The sequence below is a fragment of the Dendropsophus ebraccatus genome, chromosome 2, assembly GCF_027789765.1.
Source record: "Dendropsophus ebraccatus isolate aDenEbr1 chromosome 2, aDenEbr1.pat, whole genome shotgun sequence".
In the NCBI taxonomy this organism is placed as follows: Eukaryota; Metazoa; Chordata; class Amphibia; order Anura; family Hylidae; genus Dendropsophus; species Dendropsophus ebraccatus.
In genome coordinates, this window is record NC_091455.1 from 28187910 (window position 1) to 28201260 (window position 13351).

Sequence of the window (13351 nt, forward strand, 5' to 3'; positions counted from 1 at the left end):
TGATTGTGTAGGAATAAAAAGGGGATTCAGGAGCATTCCCAGTGCACTGGTGACACCATGTGGTGAATTCCTTGTACTACAACTGAGATATACATGTGGCTCTACATCATGAGTGCAAGTGCTTTGGAGATGGCTGAGAATACTGTCACAGAGGGGATTGTGCAGCACTGTATCCATAATAATGATGATCACTATCATGGAGGCGTGCCGGCAAAGAGTACAATACTAAAGAGCAGAATTCTAACATTTGTAGATGGGAAAATAACAGCATGTTAAAGTATACCTCCAATTCTAATCCTGCTATTCATAAATAAATACTAACAGCCAAGATAAGAAAAACTTTGCAAAATCTTGTTACTGATAATGACTCTTTTTCCCTCTTATTTGACTCCTTTACATTAACCCCTTAAGGACCGGGCCAATTGTCACTTTTGCGGTTTAGTTTTTTTCCTCCTCACCTTCTAAGACCCATAACTCTTTGAGTTTTCCATCTACAGGGCCATGTGAGGGCTTGTTTTGTCCAGGAGCAGGTGTACTTTGTAATGTGTAACGCCCGGAGTAGTGGATCCACTGGACTAGCACCAGCGATGGCACAAACCTCACCAGGGGGCGGAGTCTAAGGGGCCGCTGGTTTTCACCAGAGCCCGCCGCAAGGCGGGATGGACTTGCTGCGGCAGGCGACCCCCAGGTCGCTACCCCTGGCTTGGTTGCTGGTGTCGGCAGGCGAGGCGTGGCAGGAGATGGCACAGGCAATAGTCTGCAGATGAGAGAGCACGTGACAGGCTGGACACGGGAACAGGTGGAGTGACAGGGGAACAGGAACCAGGAACGGGGACTTGGGACCAGGTAACGGACAGGACTCAGGAACAGGGACTTGGGACCAGGTAACGGACAGGACACAGGAACAACAGGGAGCTGGGCCAAACGCTATGGGAAGCATGTAGAGGCTCCAACACAGGGAACAGGGCAAGCTGGGATTTATAGGGGAGTGATTAGGTGCAACTACCAATTAGGAGCGCACTGCCCCTTTAAATCTGAGACAGCCGGCGCGCGCGCGCCCGAGGAGGCGGGGACGCGCGCGCCGGCCGGCACAGCGGGAGACAGGAGCGTGGAGAGGTAAGGCGCCCCCCGGGGCCGAGGTGATAGCAGCGCCGGGTCCCCGACTATGGACACCGGCTGCTGCATGGGGCAGGAAGCGGTCGCGGCGGCGGCCCGGAACGCGGGACGCCGCCGCGGCTGTGACAGTACCCCCCCCCCTTTGGCCTCCCCCTCTTTCTTGCCTGCAGATGGCACAGGAAGCCACAAAGTCTTTGACATCTTGAAACAAACTGGACCACCAGTAGTGGCGAGAGATCCGTTGGCCGGTCTTACGGACTCCAGGGTGCCCGGCCTCCAACGAGGAATGACCCCACTTCAAAATACCTCTTCGAAGCGCAGGGTGAACATGAGTCTTTCCGGGGGGTACTCTCCGAAGCGAGGAGGTGACGACTGGTGCTAGGCGATCAGGCGGTAAAACATGGCAAGGGACTGTGGGTCTGTGGACGAGGACCTTCTGTAAGTTCTCCTGGTGGTGAGAGGACCCGACCTTAGTCTTGGGTATGGAGAGAGGGTACACCTCGGCAGAGAAGGCATCCGCCGAGTCTTGGTCTTCTGCCGGTAGGTCGGATAGAGGCTTGGCTGGGACAGGAAACGACATAGTACACTTGGTCTAAGGGTGACCTGAGACACTGGTTGGAACAGTCCTGACCCCAACTGAGAATCTCCCCGGTTCTCCAGTCCAGTTGAGGGGCATGTTCTTGCAGCCACGGGAGTCCCAGGAGGACCGCGGGGGAAGAATGGGGCAGGACGTAGAAGGATATCTTTTCTTGATGTAAAGGACCCACCTGGAGGACTAAAGGTGCGGTCTGGTAGTACACACGGTCGGTAAGAATTTCGCCTGTGACCGAGGAGATAGTCAGGGGCCTGGCTAGTCGGGTCACGGGTAGCCGCCATCTTTGGACCAATGTTGCCGCAATAAAACTGCCTGCTGACCCAGAATCGAGGAAGGCAGTAGTCTGATGATTTCGTCCTGAGAGAGTCCGGATGGAAACTGGCATAGACAGACTTGGAATGGTGGCATTCACACCTAGGGACACCTGTCCCACCGGACCTAGGTGCGAGCATTTTCCGGATGTTTGGGGACGTAGGGGACATCCCAGCCGGAAGTGATCGGAACCCCCGCAATAGAGACAGAGATTCTGCTCCAGGCGCTGGATTCTTTCATCAGGCGTCAGGTGAGCCCGTTCCACCTGCATAGGAATCTCAGGAGAGGGTTGGGACATCGAAAGGTCAGGATTCTGGAAAACCGGCGCCAGCTGGGGATGGCGACGGGAACGGGTTAGTAAATGTTCATGCCGAACCTCCTCCTCCCTCTCCGAAAAACGAGTATCAACTCGGGTGGCCAGTAGAATGAGTTCGTTCAGGGAGGTAGGCAGGTCTCGGGCAGCGAGCACGTCTCTCACATGACTAGACAGGCCCTTCTTGAAGGTGGCCAATAGGGCGGCCTCGTTCCAGTCCAATTCGGCTGCCAGGGTGCGGAACTGGATGGCGTAGTCACCAACAGAGGAGCTGCCTTGAGAGAGGTTGAGGAGAGCAGTCTCGGCTGAAGAAGCACGGGCAGGTTCCTCAAAGACGGAGCGAAACTCGAATAGGAAGGCCCGGAGATTGGCAGCAACTGGATCATCACGGTCCCACAGTGGCGTGGCCCAGGCCAGGGCTCTACCCTCTAATAGGCTGATGATGAAAGCCACCTTAGAGCGCTCGGTGGAAAACTGACTACTCAAAAGTTCAATGTGCATGGTGCACTGAGTCAAGAATCCTCTGCACAACTTAGAGTCCCCAGAGTACTTGCTTGGGAGGGCCAGTCGGAGTGAAGAAGAAGCGTCAGGAGGTGGTGTGCGCTGGGCAGTAGTCTGCTGCTGTAAGGCGGCAGTGAGTTGCTGGATCTGCTGTGACTGTTTCTGGATTTGTTGCGCCTGCTGAGTGACCACTCTGGCGACGTCACGGAGATCAGGCACCTCGCCGGGATCCATGGTTGGAGCCTACTGTAACGCCCGGAGTAGTGGATCCACTGGACCAGCACCAGCGATGGCACAAACCTCACCAGGGGGCGGAGTCTAAGGGGCCGCTGGTTTTCACCAGAGCCCGCCGCAAGGCGGGATGGACTTGCTGCGGCAGGCGACCCCCAGGTCGCTACCCCTGGCTTGGTTGCTGGTGTCGGCAGGCGAGGCGTGGCAGGAGATGGCACAGGCAATAGTCTGCAGATGAGAGAGCACGTGACAGGCTGGACACGGGAACAGGTGGAGTGACAGGGGAACAGGAACCAGGAACGGGGACTTGGGACCAGGTAACGGACAGGACTCAGGAACAGGGACTTGGGACCAGGTAACGGACAGGACACAGGAACAACAGGGAGCTGGGCCAAACGCTATGGGAAGCATGTAGAGGCTCCAACACAGGGAACAGGGCAAGCTGGGATTTATAGGGGAGTGATTAGGTGCAACTACCAATTAGGAGCGCACTGCCCCTTTAAATCTGAGACAGCCGGCGCGCGCGCGCCCTAGGAGGCGGGGACGCGCGCGCCGGCCGGCCGGCACAGCGGGAGACAGGAGCGTGGAGAGGTAAGGCGCCCCCCGGGGCCGAGGTGATAGCAGCGCCGGGTCCCCAACTATGGACACCGGCTGCTGCATGGGGCAGGAAGCGGTCGCGGCGGCGGCCCGGAACGCGGGACGCCGCCGCGGCTGTGACATAATGGCATCTTTCAATCTGCCATAAAATGAATGACGGAACCCCCAAAATATCATTTATGGGGATGAAATTTGGGGGGTCCCATGTTTACTTAATGAACTTTATGGTAAAACTGGCATTTTTTCTTTATTCTATAGGTCAGTCTGAACACAGCCATATGCATGTTTACTAGGTTTTCTAACGTTTTACTATTTTTATTAGCAGTAAAATCTATTCAGACCCTATGACCCTATTGTGTCCTGAGCTATGAAGCAAGCTCCGGAGCGGAGCGCGCTTCATAGCAGGTGGGGGCCGGCTGCAATCAGCAGCCGGCACCTCACCGCTATTGAGGCGCTGCAGCGATCGCGCTGCGGCGTGCCATTAACTCCTTCAAAGCTGCGGTTTCCCCTGTCACTTACCGATCGGGACACTGCGGGGGTCCCGATCGTTAAAACGGACCGTCAGAGGTCTCTCACCTGCCTCCGTGCGGTCCGATCGGCGCTCTGTTCTCTGAGCCTGCACAGGCAGGCTCAATGAGCAGATCGCCGATAACACTGATCAATGCTATGCCTATGGCATAGCAATGATCAGTGTAAAAATCAAAGTAATGAATGTACAAGTCCCCCAAAGGAAATTTAAAAACACTATTACACTACCCCCAAACCCCTCCCCCAATAAAAGCTAAAATCACCCCCATTCCCATTATATAAATAAAACATATAAAAATAAAAAAATAAATAAACATATAATATACCGTAGCGTGCGTAATTGTCCGATCTATTAAAATATAACAAGCGTAATTGCGAACGGCGTGCAGGAAAAGTGGGAAAAAAGTGAGCGAATTACCGATTTTATGTTACATTATATATTTAAAAAAATTATAAAAAGTGATCAAAACGTCCGATCTTCACAAATATGGTATTAATAAAAACTAGAGATCATGGCGCAAAAAATGACACCCCATACAGCCCCGTAGGTGTAAAAATAAAAGCGCTATAAGCGTCACAATAAGCCCATTTTATTAATAATTAATTGCCAAAAAAAAGGATTTCATTAAAAAAATATATATATAACAGTAGAGAATCTGTGTAACCTGCATATGGTTGTGTTCGGACTGACCTATAGAATAATGGTATCATGTCGCTTTTACCATATAGTGCATTACGTAGACACGTGAACCCCCCAAACGTTACCATATTGCATTCTTTTTTACGATTTCACCTATTTATATCTTCATAAATAATAATTTTGGGATTCCATCATACATGTTATGGTCAAATGAAAGACACCACTACAAAGTACAACTATTCCTGTAAAAAACAACCCCTTACATGGCCCTATAGATAGAAAACTGAAAGTGCTGGAGCTCTTAGAAGGGGAGGAGGGGAAAACGAAAGCGCAAAGAACAAAATTTGCGCGGTCCACTGGGTCATTTGGGGCCTGGTCCTCAAAGGGTTAAATTTTATTTTAATAGATTATTTTTATGTGTTTTATGTATAAAATAGGAATTTGGGAGGGGCTTTGGAAAATTTTTTAAAACTTTTATAGTTTTTTTTTTTTACACTTTAATAGTTTTTACATACATACATTAGATCAGTAACAGTGATCAGTGTTATCTGTGATCTTGTGATAGAGCCTGCCTGTGGCCTGTGGCAGACTCTATCAGAAGATTGAAGATCGGACTGCATGGAGGTAAGGATTAGACCTCCAGCAGTCAGGCCATGCAATTGGGGCCCTGCTGACACGCTGGGGGGGGGTCCCGATTGGTGCTCCGGTCACTTACACTTAAACGCCGGGCGGCACGATCGTGGCGTTTAAGGGGTTAATGGCAGGCGACCACGGGATCGCGGCAGCCCGCCATTGAGGGTGAGGGCCTGGCTGCAGATAGCACTCGGTCCTTACCCGCTATGGGGTGAGCTCAGCTCCTGAGCCCGCTCCATAGCCCCGTAACCCGGCGGGGCGTACATTTACACCCGTTTGCGCCCCCACAGGGAAATTAAATGTTACAAATGTGCATATTCAGCGCAGTGCAGGACAGGACTGCCCCTACCTCATGCAAGAAACACTTGCAGGTCTCCACTAAAACCATTTCTTGGCTCATGGGTGACAATTTATTTAAGAGCCATATTCTATGGCTTGATGTTCCGGGGGAAGTGAACACCAACCTGTCAGGTCAGAGCTCGCTTCCCCATTTTTTGCAGCTTGTTGTCTGTCCTATTTCATGTACAGACAGCAAGCTGTGAGAAGCAGGAGGGGATCGAAGGATCGTCCGGGTGGCCCATTGAAGTTAGTGGCGGTCTGCTGCTACCGGTACAGTTATACGGTTACATGTGCCATCGCGGATATGATTGTGATCTTTTAGAGTGTTGAAAGACCATAATCAGCAGACATTTTGCATGCTGGCTGACCGTTGTCTTTCAACGTGCACTATGACACTGAATGATTATCGGCCTGAACAGTCAGTAAGGCCGATAATCGTTGAGATTAATAGAGTCTTAACTGTCCTCCTTTTTGCTTTCCTTCTTTCCAGCTCCTTCTCAGCACTAGAGATGATGAAACATTGGAAAATCATAGGTTCGATCGAACATGAACATTCCCGAACCTTTCGCATTTGATTCCCGATGCCTTCCCGGTCCGTGGGGAAGGAGGAGGCAGCCCGGGTACTGCCTGGAATTCCGGGATACAGACTATTACCTAGACTGTATCCCTGAATTCCAGGCGGTCCCCGGGCTGTCTCCTCCTTCCCCACAGACCAGGAATCTAATGCGGAAGGTTCGGGAATGTTCGAGTTCGATCGAACCTACGATTTTCCGATGTTCGATCATCTCTACTCAGCATCCGGTAGCTTTGGTTTATCACTTTTGTAGCAGATCTCCAACTAAAATATACTGTCCCCTTAGGAGGCAAAAATATACAGTGACCCCTAATGTAAGCAGTTCTCCCCTCCAAAGAGATTCACCTGTCCAGGGTGTCATTGGGACATGGCAATCTGACCTCATCTGACTAGTCTTGGCTTCTGAAGAGTGACATAATCCCATCACCTGCATTACAGGAGAAGGAGATGACAGCGCAAGGAGCTGACGGGCGGCCAGACAGCTAAATGACGTCTGTTATTATAGATTCAAAATGACGGACATCATTTTAAACGGAGCTAAAAACATTGTGTGAACATACAGTAGCCTTATGCTGCAATACGCACAAATATATATATATATAGCCTCATGCATGGGGGTTCTTTTGCATGATGATATTCAATAAGAATCATTTGTGATACTGAAAAAATCTCCTTAATAAAAATGCTTATCTAATTTTCTCTCTGTAATTTTTAAAATACAAATATGCTTAAAAAAAAAATAGTTGTATAGATTTGTAATTTGTAATCTTGAAGGAAGTAGTAGTGTATTCCAGTCTGACACAGTGCTCTTTGCTGCCACCTCTGGCCATGTCAGGAACTGTGCAGAAGTAGCAAATCCCCATAAAAAAAAACTCCTGTGCTGAACAGTTCCTTACATAGACAGAGATGGCAGCAGAGAGAGCACTGCATCAAACTGGAAAGAATACACCACTTCCTGCAGGACATACAGCAGCTGATGAGTACTGAAAGACTGGAGATTTTTAAATAGAAATAAATTACTAATCTATAATACTTTCTGAAACCAACTGATTTGAAAGAAAAATATTTTCCTTGGAGTACCCCTTTAAATTGAAAAGAAAATTGTGACACTAATGTACCAAGAGTAAAAACCTACACCTTGCTCCACAAAAAACAACCTACAGTAAAGTGAAAATAAAAAGTTATTTGAAAATTGACAAAGTTTGAGTGCTCCAAAATACCAGAATACAGATTGTTATTGAACACTATAGGAACTCAATAGGTTTCGGGCAATAATAATTGTTGGTCACATGATCCGACCCGTTTGCATGCAATGACATAAGCTTGTAAGCTTCTATCTGACAATCAAGCCCATGTTATTACAGTTCACCATATGCTAAAATTTGCATAAAATATTCATAAAACATTCTGCATTCTTGTACGTCTACTATTAAATTCTGTAAACCAATCATCCGGTCTTATAATTATACAAGTAAATAAGCGGATGGTTTAGCTGCTTGTTGTTGCCGTCAGTGACATCATCTGGCCATCATCCATCAATAGCTCCGCTACGGCAGACACTGTTACCGCACAACTTGAGATGTTGCCAAAACATGTTTTTTAGTTGTCTTTCTAATCAGAGAATCTGTAAATTCTCTCCGAAACGCTGCGATGAGGAATCAGTTTGTGGCATTGAAAGAACAGTCATGACTGGTGCAACGGCTGCCTGGCTTCCTCCACGTGGTGCTATATCCAAGAGCATGCATCATCTAGGCAATTTTAGATACAAATCTGTAGGAGGGAGATGATGTGTTTCTTTAAAAATGAAAAGTTTTTGCTTTTTTTTAACTTTCAAAAACTTCTCAAGGGGCGGCCATATAAAAGGTCCATAGAGACAGCGCAGCAGGGTGTGTGCGCATTACGGCAGTTGAAACTATAGGTGAATTAAAAGAGAAATTTCACAGGTTATTACAGTTTCCTAAAGGTGATAACAAGCAGCCCCCTCCCCCGTGTCACAGATATATATATATTGTAGACATGTCACTGGAGAAGTGTTCGAGGGGGTGTACACAGTACACAGCGTGAGATGGTAAGTCCAGGATGGATCTGTTACTCAGCAGTGTTATGCTGCTGAGTTACTTATTGTTGCCGGGCCTGGATTTACATGGAATGGCAGGTAGGTTTGGTAGTGGGACCTGTCATTCCCTCCCCCGATCCAGTTCGGGTTTTGGGATCAGGTGAGCTCTGAAGCTAATGAGCCTGAGAGGGTAAAAGCTCTGCAGAGCTGCAGGTGGTCGCTCTCAGCCAGTGTGTTTGGTGGAAGCTGCAAATGCAGCCACTGCTGGAGCTAAGATACACCCTGCGATATCCAGGCGAAAGACGCCCTGTTATACAGTGTCAGATAGGTGAGAGAACCTGTTAGTAAGCGCCCAGACGGGCAAGATCTTTTTATTTAGTTTATACTGAAAAGCACGGTGTTGCTGTATTTCTGTTTGCTGGACTGTTTATGCTACAAATAAACGCCAAGCTGCTCTTTTATGAATCCAAGTCTGCTGTGAACTGTGTCCAAACACACCATCCCCCGGGAAGATCCCTACTACTATATATACTGTGTGTATATATATATATATATATATATATATATATACACAGAGTTGTGTATACTTATGCTATTTTATCTAAAGACGACAATTGTAATGTCATAAAACCAATCTAATAATAATGAGATGAATCTGTTTAATCTGACCCTGTCTATTCAGCAAAGCCATGCTCAACAGGATGGAAACATTTCAAGATTGTTTATGTAGATACTAGCATATTTTAACAGAAAACAACTAACATTATACGTTTAAAAAAGAAGTCTGGTGAATTTGAAAATCCAGCAGCGGGCAGGGGCAGGAGGGAATTTGATCAGGAGAATGCACTTACCTCTCCCCGTTCCCACAGTGAGTGGTGGGACCGGTCTTGGAACCCCTGCAAGAGGACAGTTGTAACTGCGGCCCGCCCCAGTGACTGACTGGCTGAGCAGCTAGTCCATCAACAGAATTGTGACAACCTGGAGATCCCAGAGTCTGGTAGGGGTGCCCCAGGGAGAGGTATGTTCGTGGTTGTTATCACATTCCCCCCTGCCCCTGACAGCTTTCCTTTAATTTAAATTATACGTCATCTTCTAATGATACATGTTTTTTAACCCCTTCCCGCATCAGGGCGTAACTGTACGTCCTGATGCGGGAGGGGCAGTTCTGAGGGGGGCCGCGTGGCAACCCCACTCTGAACCGCCACGATCCCAGGTGCTATGTACAGCCCGGGACCGCGGCTGTCAAAACTGACAGCTGCATTTAAATGTATTATTTCCCCCTTTCCCTGGTGTCTAGTGGGGGATGCGATCGCGGAGGGAAGATCCCTTTTGCTTACCGTGCTGTCCGGCTCGTCAATTCATTCATCTGGTCTGCTGCAGACTAAAGCAATACAGCAATGATCTGATCTATCATTGCTGTATTACGTATACTGCAGTGATCTCTATGGGAAATTACTGCAGTAATACTGAAAGTCCCCCAGGGGGACAAAAAGTTACTGTAAAAAAAAAAAAAGTTTATTAATAAAAACTCCCCTCCCCTAATAAAAGTTTAAATCACCCCCTTTTCCCATTTTATAAATTAAATATAAATAAAAAAACATGTTTGGTATTGCGGCGTGCGTAATCACCCAAACTATTAAATTACTACATTCCGGATCTCGCACGGTAAATGGCGTAAGCACAAAAACCTGCCAAAGTGCTAAATTGCGCATTTTTTGTCAAATCAAATCCAGAAAAATTGTAATAAAAAGTGATCAAAAAGTCACATATATGCAAGTACAAATAGAAATAAAAGATCATGGCGCAAACAATGATACCTCACTTAGCCCCATAGACCAAATGATAAAAGCGTTATAAGGCTGGGAATAGAGTGATATTAAACACACTTAGCTTTTAAAAAATCAAAACCTTTTAAAAAAACTGTCAGATAAAAGAAAAGTGATATAAATTACATATCATTGTAATCGTACCGACTTGAGGAACATATATAACATGTCAGTTTTACTATTAAACGAATGGCGTACGCATGAAACCCCCCAAAATGAAAACAAATTCCTTTTCTTTTTTTAATTTCACTGCACAAATATATTTTTTTCTGATTTTACAGCATTCTTTATGGAAAAATTAGGTCTGTCATTGCAAAGTACAATTAGTGGCACAAAAAATAAGGGATCATGTGGGTCTGTAGGTGAAAAAATGCAAGTGCTATGGCCTTTTAAACACGAGGAGGAAAAAATGAAAACGCAAAAATGAAAATTAGCCCGGTCCTGAAGGGGTTAAACGCCATAGCCCAAACTTGACAATTTGTGCTTGTTTCCCATGAAGTAATGAAGTAATGAAGTGTATGGTCCCACTAATGTATGGTCCCACTAATAGCTATAACCAATGGACCCTGGTACAAATGATTGGGCCTCCCCCATCTGTGGTCTATTACATATGCTTTCCCCATAAATACACACATCAGTAAGGAGCTAAGTAGGGAGTAGGCAGAATGAGTAGAGAGCTAAGTGGGGCCCCTGTAGGCTTCTGTACCGATGCGGGCCTGGATGTGAGGGTTCAGGAGCTGGAATGATAATCTTGACCTGGCTAGAGCTATAATTTGTAAAACTAAATAAAAAGTTTAAAATAATTTATTTTTAACCTTTGATGAACTGTATAGGCTTGAGATTTCTAAAAAGTAATTTCGATTTTTTTTTCTCCAGAGTACTGAGGTGCGGCCTTCATGAATTGGAATTGTTTCCCAGCATATCACACAGATTGACTGGATTCAGATCTGGGGAATCCAGTGTCCAAGCCAACAACTTGATCTCTTTGTCTCGTTCCTTAAACCATTCCTCAACAATTTTGCAGCCAGAGGTTCCCTTGAAGGTCCCCCATTCCTGCTCTAGAAGATGACTCTGATACTAGATGTCTTGCACACTGATGGACACAAGAAGAAATGTTTCCTGCAAATGATACATGACCCTGTCGATAGTACCGGCCAGGAAGAGAGCTTATACTTGCCTTACTTCACCTGGATTAGTAATTACACATAATTACAGCTAATATGATTCCTGGTAATTTTTACTTGTAAGGTCAGGTAATATATGACTGTAAATGAAGAAGGTGATCCATTGATCCATTGATGATCTAAAATTATTTCCTCCCTAATTAATGTCAGAAGTAATTAGTCATTTCACATGAGAGAAGGAGAAATTACTGAGTGATTAGCGGGGTCTCAGGTTCATAGCTCCGTCTATTGGAGTATGATGGAGTCATCCATCAATTATCATTAAAAGGTAAAAAAAAAAAAACTTAGGGGGAGATTTATCAAACATGGTGTAAAGTGAAACTGGCTCAGTTGCCCCTAGCAACCAATCAGATTCCACCTTTCATTTTCCAAAGAATCTGTGAGGAATGAAAGGTGGAATCTGATTGGTTGCTAGGGGCAACTGAGCCAGTTTCACTTTACACCATGTTTGAGAAATCTCCCCTATTGCGTGGATTACAGGAAATCAAGTGGTCCCGATGGGTGGCTAAAAAATTTGGCCGAACCAGGGAACAAAGTCTAAGGGCGGTATTACACGACTCACAGGTTATGGGAGCGCTGATCTGATAGATCGCTTGCTAAGGCTGTTATACGACTCAATAATCGTGCATGCTGGGCTGCATGGAGATGTTCATATAGCTTTACATAGAAAATAATTAAGATGTACATATGCTTACCTTGCCACTCCCTTTTGGTGTCCTCCTGCCATGTCTCTGCATCCCCCACCGCAATTGGCTAAACAGAAGTAACTAGAGACATGGCAGGAGGACACCGGGGGAGCATGGAAAGGAAAAAAACATCTTTGTTTTTAAACATGTTGAAAGACAATCGAGTGAACAATTGCTTGCTCCTTGGCTGATCATTGCCTTTATTACACGGAGCGGTATATGCCCAATTTGGCTTGATTCAGCAGATAATTCAGTGGCATAGCTACCATAGAGGCAGGCCAGGCAGCTGCTATAGGAACCATGCAGCAGGTGGGCCCAGGGGATACATGGAAGGTAAGAGCCTGTGCCATTCTGCTTAACTCTATATGTACTGCAGTGTGTAAGTGCCCCAATGATAGAAACATAGAAACATAGAAGATTGTCGGCAGAAAAAGACCACTGGGTCCATCTAGTCCGCCCTTTTAGTATTTTCTTCCTTATTATCTTAGGATAGATATATGTCTATCCCAGGCGTGTTTAAATTCTGTTATTGTAGATTTACCAACCACCTCTGCTGGAAGTTTGTTCCAGGTATCTACTACTCTTTCAGTAAAATAATATTTTCTTACATTGCTTCTGATCTTTCCCCCAACTAACCTCTCACTGTGTCCTCTTGTTCTTGAGCTCAGTTTTTTACTAAAAACACTCCCCTCTTGAACCTTATTTAGTCCCTTAACATACTTAAAGGTTTCAATCATGTCCCCCCTTTCCCGTCTTCCCTCCAGACTATACAGATTCAAATCCTTAAGTCTTTCCTGATATGGTTTATGCCTCACACCCTCCACCATTTTTGTAGCTCGTCTTTGGACCCGTTCTATTTTATCAATGTCCTTTTTTAGGTGAGGTCTCCAGAACTGGACACAGTATTCCAGATGTGGCCTCACCAGAGCTCTATACAGCGGGATCACAATCTCCCTCTTCCTACTGGTTATACCTCTAGCTATACACCCCAGCATACGATTTGCTTTCCCCACCGCCTGGTTGCACTGGTGACTCATTTTAAGGCTTTCAGAAATCATTACCCCTAAATCCTTCTCTTCTGAAGTCTTTTCCAACACAGTACTGCCGATGTGATACTCGGATAGAGGATTCCTCCTCCCCAAGTGCATTATTTTACATTTGGAAACGTTGAACTTCAATTTCCACTGTTTGGACCACGTATCTAGCAAAGCTAAATCATT

General features: G+C 46.2%; 1 long non-coding RNA gene across 2 annotated transcripts in view; it reads left to right on the top strand.

Moving 5' to 3' along the window:
• LOC138784330 (uncharacterized) overlaps positions 1 to 11534 on the top strand; it is a 34751-nt gene extending 23217 nt beyond the window's left edge. For both annotated transcript variants that reach the window (XR_011361819.1, XR_011361818.1), the window contains exon 3: positions 11138 to 11534. This is a non-coding gene — a long non-coding RNA (uncharacterized lncRNA). The remainder of the gene's footprint in view (positions 1 to 11137) is intronic.
• The last annotated feature ends 1817 nt before the right edge of the window (positions 11535 to 13351 follow it).